This window comes from Stegodyphus dumicola, chromosome 6, assembly GCF_044657685.1.
Source record: "Stegodyphus dumicola isolate Sdum_Otavi_A_Nest chromosome 6, ASM4465768v1".
NCBI lineage: Eukaryota > Metazoa > Arthropoda > Arachnida > Araneae > Eresidae > Stegodyphus > Stegodyphus dumicola.
The window spans coordinates 78,981,468-79,002,185 of record NC_140773.1 but is presented as its reverse complement, the minus strand read 5'-3'; the positions used below and the strand labels follow the sequence as shown (position 1 = coordinate 79,002,185).

General features: G+C 30.1%; 1 long non-coding RNA gene across 1 annotated transcript; it reads right to left on the bottom strand.

Annotated features, from left to right (window-relative positions):
- Nucleotides 1-5,740: 5,740 nt before the first annotated feature.
- LOC118201192 (uncharacterized) lies at nt 5,741-18,010 on the bottom strand. The gene is made up of 3 exons (XR_004760205.2): nt 17,862-18,010; nt 11,238-11,461; nt 5,741-5,959 (listed from the first exon to the last, which is right to left on the bottom strand). It is a non-coding gene; the product is annotated as an uncharacterized LOC118201192 (long non-coding RNA).
- Nucleotides 18,011-20,718: the final 2,708 nt, after the last annotated feature.

Sequence of the window (20,718 nt, the reverse complement as noted above, 5' to 3'; positions counted from 1 at the left end):
AGGAACAAATGTTGTGTTTATATTACCTAGTATGTATTCTAACTTGACATGACCCTGGCTATGTTTCTTCGCAAACTTACTAAGTGGCAGGGCTGTGCTTAGAAACACAACGTTCGGATTGTTGTCGCATTCGTTAAGGTGACACAATAGATGCTGATTGTGAGCAAAGAGGGAACATCAAGTTATACGTTAAGCTCGAGAAAACATATAGTGATAAGTGGAACATAATTAAGCAAACATATGCAGGCGAGGCACTTTCAAGAAGTCGTGTTTTCGAGTGGCACAAAAGGTTTCGTGAAGACAGAGATCCAGCTCAAGACGATCCCAGAGCTGATACCGTTACGTGGTGCGTGTAAGACAGTTATTGCAAGAAGGCGATCGTCTAACTGTGCGTATGATATCGGAAGTACTGAATTTAAATCGTGATGTGTGTCATAAGACTTTACGCGAAGATTTAGGGAAACGGAAACATAATGCAAGTTATGCAAGTCTCGCACTCACTAACAGATGGACATAAAGAGGAAAGACGAAGAATTTCTGCTGAATTATTGGATAGAGCCATACGTGATCCCACATTTGTGTTAGAGATTGTTGTGATTTTTTTTTTTTTTTTTTGTTTTTTTGTTTCTATGAGTGAAAAGGTGACTGAAAGAAAGCTTCATCAAGATGATTGCAGACATCCAACGGGTTGTGATAAATGAGCTTGCAAGCATCGCAGTTGAATATTTCCCTGCTTTCTTCCAAGACCTCCAGAAACGTTGGGAGGTGCATAAGATAGCCAAAGCGACTGCTTTGATAGCAGCTAGGACCACTACTTGGTAAATGCAATTTTCTGTTTTATACGACATTTGTCCTGAAACTTTTCTGACAAAGGATGTATTATATTGCAGTCGTTGTCCGCTTTTTCTTGTGTTTCTTTATATGTAACATGCTGACAGGTCAGGTTACGTTTTGAATGTTTATATTTTATTTTATTTTCTGTCTCTGTCTATGCTTTGTTTGACCTATATTTGTGGCCACGTTCTCATTTTACATTAGGAGAAAAAAGATAATTCTTATTTACATTAAATTGAATTAAATATTGCAGCTGAGAAAAAATTATGGAAATTATGGAGTTCTTAAAATTTGCATCAGTTCCTTAAATCTCCTTTGCAGCCTTACAAGAGCACTATCCAGTATGCCATTTAAAGGTGGCGAATAACAGGACTACTTTTGTTTGAAATATCATGGATGGAAATCTGTAAGAAATTACCCAGATTTTCATTGCTTTGTAAATACAGATTAAATGTCAGTCTCAAGTTAAGGTAATTAGATTGTCAGTCTCAAGTTAAGGTAACAGATTCAACCATGAAGTATTTGGAATAATATTTTGGTGAGAGAATAATACTTAAAGGCTATGGCCGCTGAGATGTTCCGATTTTACAAAAGAAAAATTTTTTTATGAAGATTTTCAAACCAGTATAAGTAAATAATACATACATGTCGGAAAAACTGAAAGTGAATATTAATGCTGCCATCTAGATACATAATACAGATAAAAAGTTTCTTATATTTGCTAGGAATGCGCTGAAACATGCGGACAAATGCACTGAACTAAGGGACTTCATTTAAAATACGTTGTAAAAAAGATATGCTTCAAAAATATATACACTAACTATTTATACAATGTATACATTTTTAAACAGAATACCTTGGGACTTTGGAATATACATATAGAAGCATATGCACAAAGTACGTCTGAAGCATATACCCAAAATTTATAATGCTCCTAATGAAAGAAATCTCAACTTGGTAGGTTATTAGTTAGTAGAATTAGCAAGCTCAGGCAACTAGTGCAATTAAATCTTTAGTTCACTGATAAATTATGGATATTTTTCATAATAATGATAGTTTGATAAATTATGGAAAATTATAGTGCACCCGAGAATATTATAAGTAATCAATTAATGAAGTTAAAATTACTCGTATCTCATCATTAAGCAAAAATTATCTGTATGTTGTTAAGCGTTCCAGACAATTTTGTAGGTGAGTTCTGGGTTGAAGTTTTGAGCAGATCTTAATAATTTACACTCCATATAGTATATTATTTTTAAGCTTTAATGAAAGGTCAATGAAAGCTATCTTAACTTCCTTCACTTATTAAGGTCTTATCTATCAAAACTTCAATACATAAAAATGAAACACTGTTTCTTTTTTTGTCCAGTATCTAAATTCTAAAGACTTTTTACAAAAAAGAGGAATGATTTTTATAAAACGGCTGAAGTATAAATTTTTGTTTGCTTTGCTTTTCAAGTGGATTTTATATCGTTGTATTTGATCAAGTTGCAGAGTCATTAGGCTTTATGTAGCAGGATTTGTGAAAAATGTGCATTGTCCTCACCGGGATTCGAACCTATACCTCTCGAATACGCCCCAAGTGTGCTACCTTTACAGGATGAAGGCATGCTAAAAGGAGGGGAAAAATAACTTATATACTCGTCGTTTTAAAGGGCGTCTGTGGATGAGGAGGCCCAATAGCTAGATCCTGGTGGTGTCGAATTATCGTCCACCACCTTTGCGTTCTGGCGTCATTGTAGAGCGATTAAGTTTTCTTGAAGCAGAAGTACATGAAAAATGTGCAGTGCCCTCACCGGGACTCGAAACTGAACACCTCGAACACGCGCCGAGTATGCTATCGTTATACCACGAAGGCATGCTGGAACGAACGAGAAAATACCTTATGAAGTTTTTAATTTTCTTTATTCATCTACTCCCTGTATATGAATTGATTATTGCTTTATTTTAATTTCCCACTTTAGCTATACACATTGACTTTATTTATATTTTAATAATTTTATTATAGAAGTTTTCTATGTCAAATGAATATGTTTAACGAAAAAGAATTTTTATTATTTTTGACAATATATTTCATTCAAATGCAAAATATTTCTTGTTATTTTCATTTAGCTTCCCTACCTCCACTATTAACTTTGAGAATACCAAAAATTGCTAGTTTCATCCGGAACATTTCCTTGTGGAAAAGAGTGAAACATTGTCATTCAAGTACCTTTCTTATATGAAAGTTATGTGCGTAGTTTTGATTTCTTATTTTATGCTAAAGCGTAATTTTCATGTTAGTTAATTTGTGTAAATTAAAACTAGGCTACGAAGCATTCATTTAGTTCATTCGAAACATTCATTCTCTGTTCTGTCTGTAAGAAATCTTGTGTAAAAATTACGTTTATAATTCCAGATATTTAGATAACATTAAAATTCCTGAAGGTTGTACCTGAAATTATTTCCAGAAGTAAATTGCGCAAATAAAATAAAACACTAAACATTCGAAATTCACAGAAGTGTATTTATTTTATTATTATCACTCAATGAAACACACAATAAAACTAACATATATCAGAGCCCATACATAAGATATATTTTGATTAAATGTATTAAAGTTGGAAGTATATTTTAACATAGAGTGTAGAAATTTAAATTACTTTTTCTTCTTTAACGAAGTTAATTAACACAAATATGAAGTAAGACTTAAAGTATTTTCTGCTGTCTGAGCTTTATTAATAATTTTACGTCTGGTAATATTTCAAGGCACATATCTATGTATTATTTGTTTCATCCATGTATAAATTTTGCATTTGTACCAGTAACGATTAACAATAATTTCCTCTGAATCTATATACAGGAGTTCTTATTTTTGTGCGAAAAGAAATATTCCTTGCTTAACAACAAGACATTCGGAATGCCGAAACCCCTTTAAGATATATTTGTTATTTCCTACTGTTTATTTTTCAAAAAATGAAGCCTGAACTAAACTAATTTATTGAGAATTAAAACTGAATTTTATTTACAGGGATTTCTTTCTCAGTAACACCGATTTTGCGAATTTCAAAATATTTATACATCAAACTCCACCCTCAGCTGCAATATTCAATTCAGTTTAATTTAAATCAAATTAGTCTTTCCTTAGCCTGTGATCTAAAAAAACTAGTAATTGCCTTTTTCTTTTTTCAGTGCTTATTCATAAAAATGTTTTGCTTAAAAGTCATACTTAAATCACTGAATGAATTTGTAAAAGCATTTGTTCTTCTATATAATCTATTTGCAAATGCAATATCTTACCCCATTTAAAATACGACTTGGGATTGAAGGAATCAAGTTTCCAAATTCAGACGTAATTAATAAAAAGCAATTAATAAGAATTATCTTCCATTGCATATTTATTTTGGTCTTATTATATTATTATATTTGGTAAAATATATTAAACGTTTTTTAGCAGGAAAGGTTAAGATTCACCACTGCGCTCACCAGGATTCGAACTCTGTATCTTCTGATTACCAGTCGGTAGTGCTACCAATGACACCACTAAGATACATAGCGAGGAAAGCGAAAATTCCTTGTAGAATTTACAAAATGTATGCCGCATATTTAATCTAAATTATTCAAGTTGTGAGGTAGAGATGGTTATAAATCTCATAATGATTTCTCCATTTATTAAAATTCCCCATCATGCAGACTATCTCTGCATTAGTGCAATCTAAATTTCTATCCTCGTTTCTCTAATTTCTCCATTTAATAGGTTTAAATCTTTAATATTAGGTGTATGATTTATAATCCAAAATAATACATTGTATATATAAATTATAATTTATCTTCTAATTATTTATTGCTCTGTTTGAACAGAACATTTAATTCAATTAGATATGGATGTATAAGAATAGTCGTAATAATTACAAGTACCGGGTATTTAATACGAGTATATTTATGCATAAATAGTATTTCATATTTATTATATTATGAATACAGGTAGTGTAATCAATGTATTGAAGTATTCCTAGTGAAAAACTAATTATGTAATTCGCGAAAGCTTCATTCAAAGTAAAGAAGATTTTTTTTAATAATCGTTATGTTATCATAATACGTAAAGCAGCAATCAAAGAAGCAAATTAAAATATGGTGTTATATTTTATGTACATTATATGGCTTACCGTAAGAATTACTTGAATTTCAGACAAGAATTTTTATAGTCCAGTTAAGAATATGTGAAAAATATTTGAAGATCCCGAAAGCTAATGTTACATATTAGACTTCAAAGAGCCAATAGTATTCATCGAATAATAATAATTTAGCAGGTTTAAATAATATAATTCTTAATTTTTTCAATTAAATAAGGAGTCCTTGCAGCTTTGTATGTTTGCGATAAAATTTAGTGTCAGACTATATATGCAGTCTGATTTATTCGATATAAAAATGCATAATATAAATAATTTTTCTGTCATAGAATAGGACAGGTTGATTAGGATATAACAACTAGTTCTTCCTGCATCAGCCTGTTAATTATTCAAAATGCTGACTTTCCTAAATGGACTGATATTTCTGTGAAGGAATATCTTTATGTTAAAGTACATATGATGTTCATATCAGCAATATGGAAATTAATTTTGTAATAAAAATTGTTGAACTGTGATATTTGGTTAATAAACTGAAACAGAAATTGTTCAAATTATACATGCAGATTCTTTGAATGTTCCTAAATGCATAAATTGAAGAACAGCTCTATAACATACCTTAAATCTTGAAAGCGAATTTCAGCAGAAATTACTTGTAACATATTTCGGGATATGAAATTAATATAAATAATTGAACTTGTTATCGAGAAAGCGAGTCAAGTACATATGTCAGAGAATCTAGTGCCTGTGAAGATTTTCTTCCGAAACATATTACCCTGTCGGATATCACAACAAAGCACTCTGATCTGAAAATGTGTTTACTACGCTATAAGTTTTAGTACATCTATGTCTAAACATAGTTTTACACTTAGACATTGAACAAGAAAACAATAATAATAATAATAATAATAATAATAATTTATTCACAATTCAAGACATGATTTTATCTTGAATGCAGCATCTTCCATTCCCCAGTTTCACACATCAGGTAAAAATTTTGTTATCAAAATTGTGATATTCTGAAAAAAAAAAATATAAATGGATGTTAATTGACAGATTGAAAAATAAACGAGATTAGCGATGCATTTATATTATATATATATATATATGTTACGGTGAAACACCGAAATCTGGAGAATGTCGACCGACATTCACCGGTGAATCTCAACATTCACATAGTCGCTTAGTGTATGTCCGAAATATTTTTCAAATACTCTTATTTCTGACTTACACCGGTAAATGTCGACATTCACCATGTACTAATGGTGAATGTTGAACATATAAGAATATTATATTTTCTTCGTAATTCAGTAGCGAAAAAACTCACTTGAGGCTTAAAATAAGAACTTAAGAATATAAGAACTTAAAACACACAGTACATTCAAAATGAGAAAGGAAAATAATAGAAGTTAAAAACTTACTAAATTATGTAATTCAAATCTTATTTATTATAACAACTTAAACTATTATGACACTTTGAATTGCACAAGAGGCCCTTGATTTTACCACTGCATTTATTTGTGGAACACTGCCTTTTGCAATGTCAGCGTGTACATATACTCCTCTCTTTTCGGCCTACACCAGAGCATATATGTGATTGTCGACATACACCGATGAAGGTCCGAATGTAATGCAATATTCGATCTTTCACCGACGTATTTGGTGAATGTTGACATTCTCCGGTGAAAGCCGTCATTCTCCAATATCGGTCTTTCACGGTAACATATATATATACATAAAATATATTTTAAAAGCAATCTGTTAATTCATATTGACTATTTAGAGCATCTAAACTTGTTTAGGTGGCCTAAACCATCAATTGGAGAAAATTGCTATTGATTTTTTCAATACAAATTTATACATGGAAATTTTTCAATAACTTATGATCTTATTGATGCCTCTCTTTTGTTTTTCTCTCCTGTCTATTCCTTTCCTCTGCTTTAAATAGGTTGATTAACACTCTGAAAACCAATTTTGAAATTTTTTACACAATGCAAGAGTTCATTTATACTAGGTGAAACAAGAAAGGATTGGCATAGGACACACAGATTATCTACCTAAGAGACAAATGGCGACATGGAGAAAGTTCTATGGGAAGCAGGCCTGTAATTTGAGGGGGATCAAGCATTCTAATGCAACACACTTTCAAAAGTTGGGGAAATTCCAAAATAGATATTACTGGCAAATAGTTTCAATGAATGACCCCCTGTACTGTTTTAATTAATAATTAATTAATATTTGCAGTTGCAGTTTATGTTGTTAGCATTAAGAAGGTTTTGTTTGATTCAAGAATGAAATGAGTTTTTCTCAGTCAGAAACGAATTTTTATGCTTGAGCATTACTTTTCAATTAATTCTTAGAGAAAAAATATCGAAGTTTCTTAAGAGATCTTCCCAAATATTTAGGAAACCAAGAAGACAATGCTATTTTACTTAGTAATCTAATTTCGAGAACTAGAGGTCTTCATAAGAACTGAAATGGCAGTCCTACTCTCATAAGTTCGAAAAAAAGGGGGGGATGTCAAGAAAAACTTATTGCAATTGCCAACAAAGTGTGAGAGAAAGATAGTATCTCGATCAAATTTCTGCGTTGCGAAATAATACTCAATTATTAGAATTCATTGTGTTTGGGAGAATTTCACTCCATCTTTCACAAACCTAATGGTGTTTAAAGCTAATAGTAGCATAAATTAGGGAGTTTAATACATTAAAGAAATTTGCCATTAATATCCTTTCTTGAATTTCTGCAACTTTTGACACAAAACAATTGACCACCACAAAAGGCAAAAACTGAGTTTTTTGACAAGATTGAGACTCGAAAGTCTTAGTTTACGTATTACCATTATTGATTATTTTCATCAATTGCGTTAGTGATATGAGAAAACTTACTTCTTAAACGCAGCATTTTACTATAAGTACAACTGCAGAAAATTAAATGTTTGTTGAATTTCAGCTGTATTTCTCAAAACGGAAGTATATTAAACAACAAGAATTTAATTAATTACAATGGAAACTTCAATATTTCGTTTTTATGCAAATGAAGGTGAAAAAGTTTTAAGCAATTCTTTTTTAATTTAAGCATTTTATGAATATTATGTAAATGTTATTTATCGAATGATAATTAAAGAATAGTTATGCACATTATAATCTTTTTTCAACACTGATCTGTATTATCAGTATATTTTTCGAGATCTCTACGTTAAGGAGAATCTTGATTTTGTATAAATATGGTTGAGAAGATAGCGATCCAGTTTTCTCATATTCTTTAAATTACGCATTTCTACTGAAAATTTTTAAGGTTTAAAAAAGATCTCTTTTCTAAGCATCTCTTTTCTAAGCCTTAAAATAGTTTTCTTATAGTTTTCTAAACCTTAGTTATAGTTTTCAAACATCTCTTTTCTAAACCTTAAAACAGTTCACTTCTTTCTGATAGCTTTCTTATTCTATTGATTTAACTTTAGCCCATATTGAAGCATATTACATTATAAATGTAAATAATAAATTGCTTATATTTTATTTAATGAGAAACTAATTAGAAACACGTTTACCTTACAATAAGTTTGCCCCTTGATATATTGATAAAGTTTTACCTAGCTCTATCAAAAATACTTTGTCAAAAAAAAAAAAAAAAAAAAAAAAATCAAAACCAGTAAACCTGATATGAATTTGGCTTTGACTAAATATCTTATCACTGTATCCTATTTATGAGTAGAGTAACGGGGAAAACATTACATTAAAAATTATTTGGATTTAAATTTATCTAAAATTTCCAAGTTGTTTTTAGTTTCCAAGTTTAGAATAATTACTATAATAGAAGGACTATAACAAATGCAGGAAAAGGATGTATCAGTACATAAATAATCTCCCCAAATTTTAATTTTAGAAAGTTCTTTAACGTAATATTTAGTTTAGCCGCTATGAGTAATATTTAGTTTAGCCGCTATGAGTAATATTTAGTTTAGCCGCTATGAGTAATATTTAGTTTAGCCGCTATGAGTAATATTTAGTTTAGCTGCCTTTTTCACTTTCTTGTACGAAATGAAGGGACTATTGTAATCGCGAAAAATTTAGGATATTATATTAGTCAAATTAATATATCAAAGGAAATACTAATTTGACATCGTTAATATTCATTCGGACGATTTTTTCCTTTTGGCATCTGTAGGTGCGGAGAGAACAAAGGATAACTTTTCCCAAACTGGGTTGTAGTAAAAAAGATTTAAAATGAATTTAAATGAATTTTAAAATGAATTTTAAAATGAATTCAGAAGGGATTATTGTTTGTGAATCTTACATATCACAAAAACGATTAGCCATAGAATGTTGAAGAAATTTGTACATGGGGGGGGACTGCTATAACACCTAGCTGTGCACGTCGCTTTTGTATCGCAATCGGCTGTACCAAATGTATACATATACCTACTATAAATATATTATCTCCAGGAACCTTTTAAATTTAAATTAAGATTTTTCTCGCCAATTTAAGGCGAAACTATCTAAAATTAGAACAAGTTTTACGACCAACCTCTTCCATCACTGAGTATAGTTACATTTCCAACCATTGCGTTTTAAATTTTGCAGATAATTAAGCTAATTTTAATTTCTTTCCTGATAATCTTAAACTATCTAAATAATTACCTTTTATTAAACTCTAATTTAAAAGATAACGTAAATTTTGATATTTTGATTTTGTATTTAACTTTTTAATATTATAATAATGTATAATTTTTGTTTTTACTTTTGAATTTGTGTTTAAAATTATAGTATCGGGGAATATTTTTTCTAAAGCAAGGATCTCTTTTAATTATGTTCTTAATGTAACTTAAATTGAAAAGTTGATCTTACTAATTTTATTTTGTTTATGACAGTTCTGTTGGCTTAAATGGACTAATATCTTTCTATTAATTGAGTATTGTTCCTGACTTATGGTCTAGCTCTAGCAGAATAATAATTTATTTCTTACTTGGAAAAAAGACGAAACACTACTTGGAAAAAAGACGAAACTCTACTTAGAATAGAGAAGAAACATTACTTGGAAAAATAGCGAAACACTCTCACTTAATTTAGTTATTGTTAAGTGATAGTAGATTGGTTTGCTCCCCTTGACAAATCAATTAATCTGCAATCTGTAGACAATAATCTGTAGACATTAGCTACTTCTTCAGTACTTAAAATGTTTACTTTTGTTTTTGGTATTTTTCCGATTCAAGATTTTTCCTTACAGATTTTTAATGGTTTTTACTGCAATACAGGTCTCAATAATACTAATTTAAAATACTAATTAAAGCACTCACTAAAATTTTTTCTTATAGTAATTCATTGTTTTAATTGAATTTCTGTTCCTTGGAGATCATATATAAAACACTTTTTTCTAATAATAATAATAATATATATATATTAATATATACATAATTTTCAATCTTGTAGTACATGCGCAGATTAGTATGTTTGTTTTTAATTTTAACTTTTCATTGTTTTCAATTTCATTAACAATATTTTCAAGCATACATATATATGTGTGTGTGATGGAAAAGAGAAATATTGATGGCATAGCACGTAGAATTCACATAACATATAGAAGAACAAGAATTCTGATTGTGCAGTATGCTAAAATGTTGAATCCGTAGCTATTAGGAAACTTGCCAGTCGAGGAGGATTAGATTCTTAATTTTATTCCAATTGACATTTGTTGCCATAATTCACTTGGAACTCTAAACGTGCCTATTCAAGAACATTTATATTTTTTAGTACTGCTACGATAGAAAGAAGGAAACAGCATCTTAATTGGAAGAGGGGCAGAAGCTGAAGTACCCAATTATCCAATACGCAAGCCACTAAGAAAAGGTTTTGCTTTAGGTTAGAAAAGTTTCATTTGTTGAAATTTTAAGTTCATGTTCATCATTAGCTACGTCATCTGCGTTGCGAAAGCTATGTGACATAGATTAATCTAAAATGGAATTAGTCCAGAAATATTGTTAATTTTTTTTAGAATACAGAGAAAATTACGTTGTATTCAACTTATTAATTAACATAAACATCTTTGGTTCCTGTTATTTTTAATATTTTTAACGGTACTGTGTATTTTATGAAACTGTTGCTGCACTTTGTGTCAGTTTAAAAAGTGTCTAAAATTTTATATATTTTCACTGCTTTTTTTAAAGTCAAGTTATACGTTCAATAAACGTTCAGTAATAACGTTCAATAAAGGTCTTAAAAATATAAACTTCAGTTAAGAGTATTTTTTACTAATTTTTAAAATGTACATTAATGTACATAAATTATGAAAATTAATAATAACCTAAGAATTTGGCATGTTTAATAACCATATCCATTCCCATCATAGTCATAACTAGTGTCATCCACACCGCCGTATGATGAACCGTATCCATAGTCATTATTGTGTCCTTGGTATTTTTTGAAGAATCTGTAACTGATTCCATCTCCATGACCATAGTGTGTTTTATGATAAATGACGTCGTAGTAGGAGCAATAGACCTTGGTCACCAATGCCAAAAGGATGATCTAGATGCAAATAAAAGTGAATAAAATGTTATTGATTATGCAAAATTATTATGAATTGCTATTATTTATATTAAATTATTAGTATTATTATTATTAAATTATGTAAAATAATGCTGTAGGGGAAAAGATTATTAAAAAGGGTGATATGAATGAAAATATTCAGAATATTCTGAATTATCATCTGAAATGCAGCAATCATCATGGAAAAGTAGAATCTTTCATTAGAAATTCCTGATGTATAAATAATTTAAATCTTCAATGTTTAATTATTCTCATTTATGATTACTTCAGTTCATAGTTTTCTTATTTACATTAGGCAAAAACAATATATGTGTATCTGCAAGAACAACTTATTATATAAGGCATTAACAATACAAGCACAAAAATTGGTTATTCTGTACTTATAAAAAAAGCCTTCGATAATACATCAGATAATAAATGTAAAATTTAAAATGTAAGTTTTATGCAAAATTTTAGAAGTGCAAATGAGTGCATTTTGTGTTTCTTCTGAAGCCATTTAGGAACTGAATCTATTTAGGAAATAAAGAATTAGTAATTTTAGAAATAAAAAGATACAATTAGAATTACAAAAAGAAAGTTATATTCAGTAAGGAACGTCACAATCATATTCAATGATGCTTCGAAATAATACTATATTTTATAATGTGAAAGACCGCCCAACTGGTATAAGCGAATTGAGCTAAAATGGCCCTGTCACCTGTAAGGTGCTTCAGGTTGAGGCCAACGACAGGCGTAAACTTGCCCTCCTTGCCACGAGGAAATTCGTAGTCTTGGGTTGACTACAGGTCAGACAAATGAGCAACAGCAACAACCGTAATGCAAAAGACGCTTAAATTTTAGCAACAGGATATTTATTCCTTTCAAGATATTTATTTATGAAATTAAATTAGAAACTTCTCGCATTAATTTTAGTTTTTAATATTTTTAATTTTTTTTGCTTATTAACTAACAAAGAAACAATTCAAGCTAATTAGCGTTATTTTCCTTAAATTTCATATTCCAACCCGATCGCTAATGACCAAGAGTTTAAGTTCATTGAAACGCTGTTATTCTGATCTGGGCAGCAGTCTCTGCTTTAGGTATGTGTATATGATTGCCATGCACTATGCATGTTTAAATGTACACAGTGTGCTTTTCTGTGAAGTTCCTATGTACATGTATAATTATGAGCCAATTTCCCTTTAAAAATCTTTCCACGAAAACTTTCCCTCGGACAAATAGCCATTATGTCCTTTATGTAAAATTTTTGCTAGAGAGCAGAAGCCACTATAAAGAAATTATCAAAAGAATTGCAGGATTTTTCAATATTTTTTTTCACCATTGTCTCATCAAAATTTTTACTAAGGAGCAGCAGACTAAGCAATTAATCGTTTAAACTAATCATTTTAGCTCGCCTGCCTGCTTGAATATTTCCTTTGCTTTTAGTAATAAGGTAGGTAACTAGCTTTAACATATCTAAGCTAACAGAGCTTAAAAACTAAGTTCTATTCGTTGTTATTTTGCGTCAGAGGGATTTATAAGTGAAAAAGCAATTTGTATACTATTTAGTATCATTCCTGCACGTTTGGCTCTCTGGAAAAAGTATTTTGTTTTTCTGAACTTACAAGAAAATTTTGCACCTTTTTCGTGGTATTTTATGACAAAATAATTTTGCTCCTTAAAGAAAAGAAATCACATCAGTCTCCATTGAAATGACACATTTCCTTTTCATATAAAACTCAAATTTAAGGCCAAACGAGATAAATAAAAAATCTTTACCTGCTCCATCATCTTTCATGTAACATAATATAGAAATAAAATCCATAAATATTTTACTATCTATACAAAAAAAAAAAAAAAAAAAAAAAAAAAAAAAAACGCACATTGCAAAATTGTTGTTGTGACTTATCTCATCTGTCGGACAGTAACTTCAGAATAAGTCTAGGTATTTTATCATGGAGAGAAGAGCAGAATAGCGTCTTGTTGCCAGTGGCCGTGGGTACCTTATAGATGTTATTACGACTTTGTCCAGTTCTGTTCCAGTTTTGAAGGAAAGTGTTTCGAGAGACGGAGTAAAGAGTTTCCCACTCCTCTTCTCCCATCAAAAAAAAAAAAAAAAAAAAAAAAAAAAAAAAAAAAAAAAACATGTAAGAGGAATTTCAGCTCTTTGTGTAGTTTGAGTGCTCCCATTCGGCAAAGACGTTATTTATACACTTACAAACGCCAATACCAAATCCTGAGTTCGGCAATGGGCAAAACGATATGGAAACCAGCCTAGCTAATCTCTATACTGATCAGGAAGATGTTGAAAACTTCAGTTTAGAGCATACCAGTTGAAATAAGTTATTGTTGTTAAAAATATTAAAAAAGGGAATATGTAACGCATTTTAAATTATCGCATAAATATTTATGCGATAATAATTAAAAATAATATCTAGTGTTGCCATTTAATAAAGGTAGATATTTATGTTTAACTGAAATTAAAATTCAGCTCAAAAATGTTTTTGGTTTTAAAAGCAAAAGAATTTGTTCTGAATTTTCTTTATGAAAATAAAGCGGTAGAAACAGAAAAAATATCAAACTATTAAAGACTATCTATATATTACATTTTGATTAAATCTAGAGGTGGACATACAATAAGAAATTAACTTCATGGGAGTAATTAGATATTGTTTCTGATGTAGACTACAGTATACACACAAGAATTAGAGCTAGAAATTCTGCAGTTGGTCTATAATAAGGTGTTAAAATATATTTTGTTTATGATAGTCATAATTTAAAAAAACAGTTGCAATACACATAACTAAGAATTTCAGAAAAATCAGTTTTAGACATTTGATTATAATCTAAAAGCAGTGTTCAGGAACATTTTGTAACATCACATGTAATGGAAGATTCCATTTGGGATCGATTGTTAACAATAGCTATTTTTATCGAACACAAATTTATCAAAATGGAAATATACAAGACCTTTGTCTTAAAAAGTTAAAAAGTAAAAAACAATATTATACATTCAATAATTCTTCGAAATTTTTGAAAATGCTCTTAATAGTTTAAAAACTGTCCAGCTTAAACTAAAATACAAAGGCTTCGTAATCGTGTTCCAAGCTTTAGTTATTTTCGAAAACGCCACCAGAATAAACTCTATTATTTTGATTACACAAAATATATACTTACTATCTGTATTTCAATTGCTTTTCTAAAAGAATAAGTAATCAATAATAGGCGGAATTTAGATGTGCAGCACTGTGATTACACAAGCATCATAATAAGACATTTAATTAATTCTTATATATATATGTGTGTGTGTATCTGTAAGATATAAACTATGAAAGAAAACGACTAACCTTAATTTAGCAATAATCTTTTTAATTCCTAATTTTAATTTGCCTGCATCCCCTACCTGTCTTAACCCATTAGCCGCTGATGTTGCGTTGACGCAACGGTCAAAATAAATGTGTATATAAATATAACTACCTAAGATATTTTTTACCAGCAGATGATTTTGTGTAGGGAATATTATGAAGATTATTTCTTTAAGGAAAGAAATGCTTTCAACAATCATTTTGTTTATAATAATTAATCTCATACTTTAAGCAAAATTTAAGCAAAATTTTCGACCAGGTATTTTTGCTGAAAATATTTAACGAAAGAATCGCCGTCTTTATGAGTGATCTATTTTTAGTAAAAGTCACCGTTTATCAGAACATTACATCAGTCAGATGTTTATATTTGTGTTGGGAAGGAAGGAAAAACAGGTGTTGCGTTGACGCAACGTCAGCAGGAAACGGGTAGTCAATCTCCTTTCCCACTCATTCCTTTCGATGTTCTGGTTGTTTAAAAATGCCTAGAACGAGGTATCTTACATTAGAAGAAGCCCTTCAAAGATTTTTTTATGAAGAAACAGATGATGATAATGTTAATAATGACCAGAATGAAACTGATATTGTTGTTGTGTCCCCAGAAATTGCAGAGGCTAGTGACAAAGAAGAAAGGAATGGCAATGTTTTAAATAATGATAATGATATTTTACCAAATGATACTGCTGGGAAAGTTGAAATTCACGTAAGAAATAAGTTTCAGCCTTCTAAAAGCAGGTATAGTCATACTAAAAAGTTTAAAAAGCAGAAGACTGAAATCTTGAAGTGGATAAAAAAGAAACTGTTACTTATGTCTCACTAAGAACATGAAGAAAGATATAGAAGAGAAATTATAAGACAAAACACAAGGTAAAACTAGTACACAGATTTTCGATTTTCTTCTTGGTTTAGACATTTACTCTCTTCTCGTTGAACAGACAAATATCTAAAAAAAAAAAAAAAAAAAAAAAAAACAGAATCTATTGCATCTGAAGCCTATATGAGAAGATTTATTGGAATATTATTGCTTACAGGCTGGCATTTTTTACCTCAAGAAAAAATGTATTGGTCTTTTGATAAGGACATGTCTGTTCCTGTTGCACGAGAATTAATATCACATTTGCAGTACAGGAATATGAAGCAGAATTTGCATTTGACAATAGTCAAATTGACAATACTGATAAATTATATGAGGTGAGACCGTATCTAAGCTTACTAAATATCGCCACTTTTTACTACTGGAAATATAAAGTCTCTTTTAGATTTCAGACGCGAGAATGCATTATTCCTTTTGCAAACTCCTATTGAGAGTGTAGAATTAGCCAGAAATAGATCAGCAACAGGAAGACCTAGTAAATTCAGCATTCAAAAACCATTGCATGGAGATGGTAGACATTTTATCGTAAAGTCCGTTGGTAAATAAAGACTTTGTTGTAAAGAGTACCATAGCCAGACTGTTTATAGATGCAAAGTATGTAATGTAGCTTTACATCAAGATTGTAATCAAGCTCTTCATGCTTGAATCTTTCAAATGAAATAATCTGTATTTGTAAAAGAAATACAATGTATATTTTAATATTAAATTAATTACAAGTAAAGTGATTTGTAGATTTATAAAACGTTATACAGCTAAAACGTAATCATGCGCTCCACTCAAAAGAAACATCACACGAGTACAATCCTACTCACTAAACATCCGTAGTCTTATTCCGCTGACGTTGCGCGAACGCAACACTCGCTTTTTCCACAGGTAAGAGCATTTTTTTTATTTTCAATGTAAATTTATGTTAAAAATGCTTAATTTAATATTTGTTGTTATTTTCATGAGAAAAGAAACATTCCTTGTAGTTTTGGCGGCTAATGGGTTAAACTTACTAATATTTGAATCCAAATTGCGTCATCTGAAAGTTATTCCGTATCATGCCATTTCTTGAGTAGCATTGAGGATATTTTTTACTAGTCACAGTTCAAAATTTAAACAAAACCAAGTTACAGTTCAAACTTTAAACAAAACCAAGTCTATATGCTGCTCTCACTAATTTCGCAGTCATTTTTCCTACTTCACTTGCTACTGCTATCATGCTTAGCATCGCTATGCTTCATTGCTTCATGATACAAATAGTATATCAAATTGTAGGGCGCCATAATGACAGCATGTGAACCTGTTAATGCTTATCGAAGGCTTGCTTTCTTGCGAAATAAAGCTATGTTTTATATTAACGGCCACGTCTGAGCACATCTAAAGAATTTATATAACAGATTTATATATATAGTGCAAGTATGTAAAAAAATTTAGAATTTCATTTTGCAATTTTTTATTCTACATTACAATGTTCCAATTTAAAGTAAAATGTAATCAAATTAACTTTCATTAATTTAATTAAATAGCATTCAGAATAAGGAAATGTTTATAGGGCTGGATTAAACATACGCTGAGTTGGTTCAAATATAAGATGAAGTTTACTTATTCTTAATGGCTTTTTAGAAACCATGCTGCCTTTTTTATTCAATGTTTAGAGCATGTGCTAAAGTAACTTATCCTTAAACTTGATGTTAAATATAATTAATAATAATGATAATTAAAAATTACTATGCTTTTTATACAGACATATAGTAGTTAGGCTCGTTAATTATGTTTTTCTTTGTGCAACATCTTATGCACATCAAGTTCATATATATAAAACCTTTTTATGTAAAGTATGTTCACATATATAAAGCCTTCTTCTTATCTTCATGTATGTAAAGTCGAAAGTTTTTTTTTTCTTAGAAAGTACTTCAAAAATAAAATCTTGCGTATTAAGCAAGATACATATTTTTCAAGACCATATTCTCAAATTAATACGACCCTTAATTAGCGCTCTTTCTAGAAAATATGCATAAAACAGATCATAACAGAATGAAATTATTTAGTCAATTATTAAAATTCTACGTAGATTAAAAAATGTGCTAATATACAATTGGAACATAAAAATTCACCATCTCCACAACTGAAAATGTTTTCATGAAATTAAAATCAAGAACAAAAAGACACTCATACATACCACAGTCTTCATCATGCTTGCTCTGTAATGTTCAAAATTTACTACTTTACATACTTTTAAACTAACTGAGAGCTTAAATACCTACCGACAATTGCTCATCGGTGAGTTATCGATGAAAGATCAATAGCCTAATTTCCGCGGTCACTGAAAAGCCAAAGCTTCTTGCTTGACTGGCGGGAGAAATTGATTGTCAATAAAGATAAACAGCATTACTGCAATTTAGGTTAGCTGAAGTCTACCTGAAGCCATTTATTAAACAAAAGAGAATTGTTATAAAGTTATTAAGGAGTTTCGTTTTGCTGTAATTTAAAATGTTTGTTCATCACAAGCCAAATCATAAAAGATCACTCAAGGCAAAATTTTCGTACAATTTAATACATTTGTATCCGTTATCAAAAGACAAAATTTATGGCTTTTGTTAATAAAATATTTTTTTTTTATTCTTTATAAGTTAATTTGCGTTCTGTAAATAAATGTGATTTCTCAAAGCCCTTTGTAAGATATCTTTTTTTATGCTAATTTATAAATTTTTTCCATGTTATCTTTTCTGCCTATCATTATTCTCTTTTACCGGGTTATTTTAAAAATATGAAAATCGAAAGAATTGCAAAAGGACTTCAGAAAAGACAGATAATTTACTTTATGAACTTAACTACGACTTTAGTGAATGAGCTATCTTCTAACAGTGCAAAGACTCTGGTGAACTGTTGAGAATTTAAATCTTAGTTTTGCTGGTATAAAAGAGAGTTACTCTGAGATTGTTTGCTTCAGTTAATTTTTTTTCGAATTAAATTGTTTTAGTAAAAGAAGGAGGAGTAAAAAGAAAGTGCAATTGAACATACCGTTAGTCGAAAATTGCAGGACCAAGATATTTAATCTTTATCGATAAGTGTCTTCCAAATGGGAGTGCGTTGGTGTAATATTTCGATAATCAGAAATTCAGGAGCTGTGCGTTGAGGGAGGGCCGCTGTAAGAAAATTTCATAAGAGAAGATTCGACGGTACATTGTTTTGTGAGTATTTTCTCCCTCGTTTAATTTTTTTAATTCTGTCAGTTTAGAAACTGTGAATTAAAAGAGAAAAATTAATTGTTCTCATTTTTAAACTTACTTTTTAAAGTTAGAAACTAAATTCCTTTACAAGAGTGATCAATTCCAGTAATTTCTCAGGCAGCTATTCCCTACGCTTACATTTCAAGGCTGTTCATTCGCTCCTTCAAAATCCTAACCGAGGCCGTTCGTATTTTGCTTCCCGGCAGAGTAGGAAAATCGCTGAGCATTGGTAATTCGCAAATTCCGGCGATCGGTTTCGCAGATTCGGAATTTCATAGTTTTCGCCCTGTGCAGCATGAATACGAGCTAGCATCCTTTAAAAAGTTCTCCATATAAGCATCTTTCCCTTTGGGCAGAGAACCCTTGGCTGCTTTCCTTAATCCAATACTCCACTTCTTCCATATAGCTGAAAAGAGAATCGGAGCAAGCATAATAGCATACATCGTTCGATTTTAATAAGGCCTGGAAAATATTTTTGGAAGAATGACAATTTTTCATTATATGCGAGCAGATGTCTTATCTGTTTATCAGAAAGTAGAAATTCGTTGTAATGGTGAAGTGTTACCTCACTGTTTACCTGTCTACAGTCGAATTTCAACGACTAAGTGGTTAGAACATTGTGAGCACTGAAGCTACTTTCTCCAGTTTTCTTCTTTCTTAGATTTTCTTCCTTTTTCTATTCTGCCCCCAATTAATTGTTATCATTATAATATTATTTTACTTTTGGTAATAATAATCTCCAGATTAAAATTATGCAGCTTAAGGGAAATTTTGCTTTTACCCGAGTTCAAGGAAGCACAGCTTCCAATTAAAAATGAAGTAAAACCTAAAAATAATATTAGTACATCTACTAATAATACAAAATGTTATAATGTTATTATATAAAGTTTTTTCTTGTTCCAAATTCTTCCATGGTAAACTGGAGCTCGAAAATGCAATAAATGAATATTTGTTCTTAAAACTAATGGCTGTTTTTCAAGAGAGGAACTAAAAAGATGGACAGAAGTCACATGAAATGATGGATAATTTTAATTCTGTAGACGCTCACAAGGCCTAATAAATAAATGCAACAGTATTTTTTGTTTGTTTGTCTCAATTCTGCGTCACTTTCTGATCACCCCAATAGTATATTTTGGGGTTTTACCACTGCGATGCTTATATATCTCTCATTAATAACTTAACATGGAGAATGTACGGCGGTATAATTCAAAAAGACTAAAACATTCCAGAAAATCTGATTTTTCTTCTGCATATTTTCATTACAAGAATGAGCCATTTACTTATTTTTGTAAGGAAGTTGCAATAGTTGCGAAATATCATTTCAATTCTGAACTGCAAGTTTAAAACAAAATAATGTGACTAATTTTAAAATAAGATCTTGCCACTCAATTTGCATTGCATTATTACAACAACTTAAAAAAATGAAACATCTGCTTATCTTGACACGAATAAATGTTATCTTCATGATTTAACTTATTCCGCATGATTAGATATAGGTGATATGAATCTATTAAAATCCTGCTTACATGTTAACATTAATACAATAAGTAACGATAATATCACTGCATTATAATACTTCCGTTAGCTACGTATTTGTTTGGTGATTGATTTACGTTTTACATTTTCTAGAACAAGCAGCTTTGATTTGATTTTCTACAGTTCTCTTTGCACGTAGGCTATTTAGAGCGGGACCAGCAGTATAAAAAGGATTCGCTATAAGCATTTGGATTTATTCCATGAACATTCAAATTTTTTCATTAACTAAAAGCGGTATATCTCTCATATTTAGTCGTAAATTTATTGCGG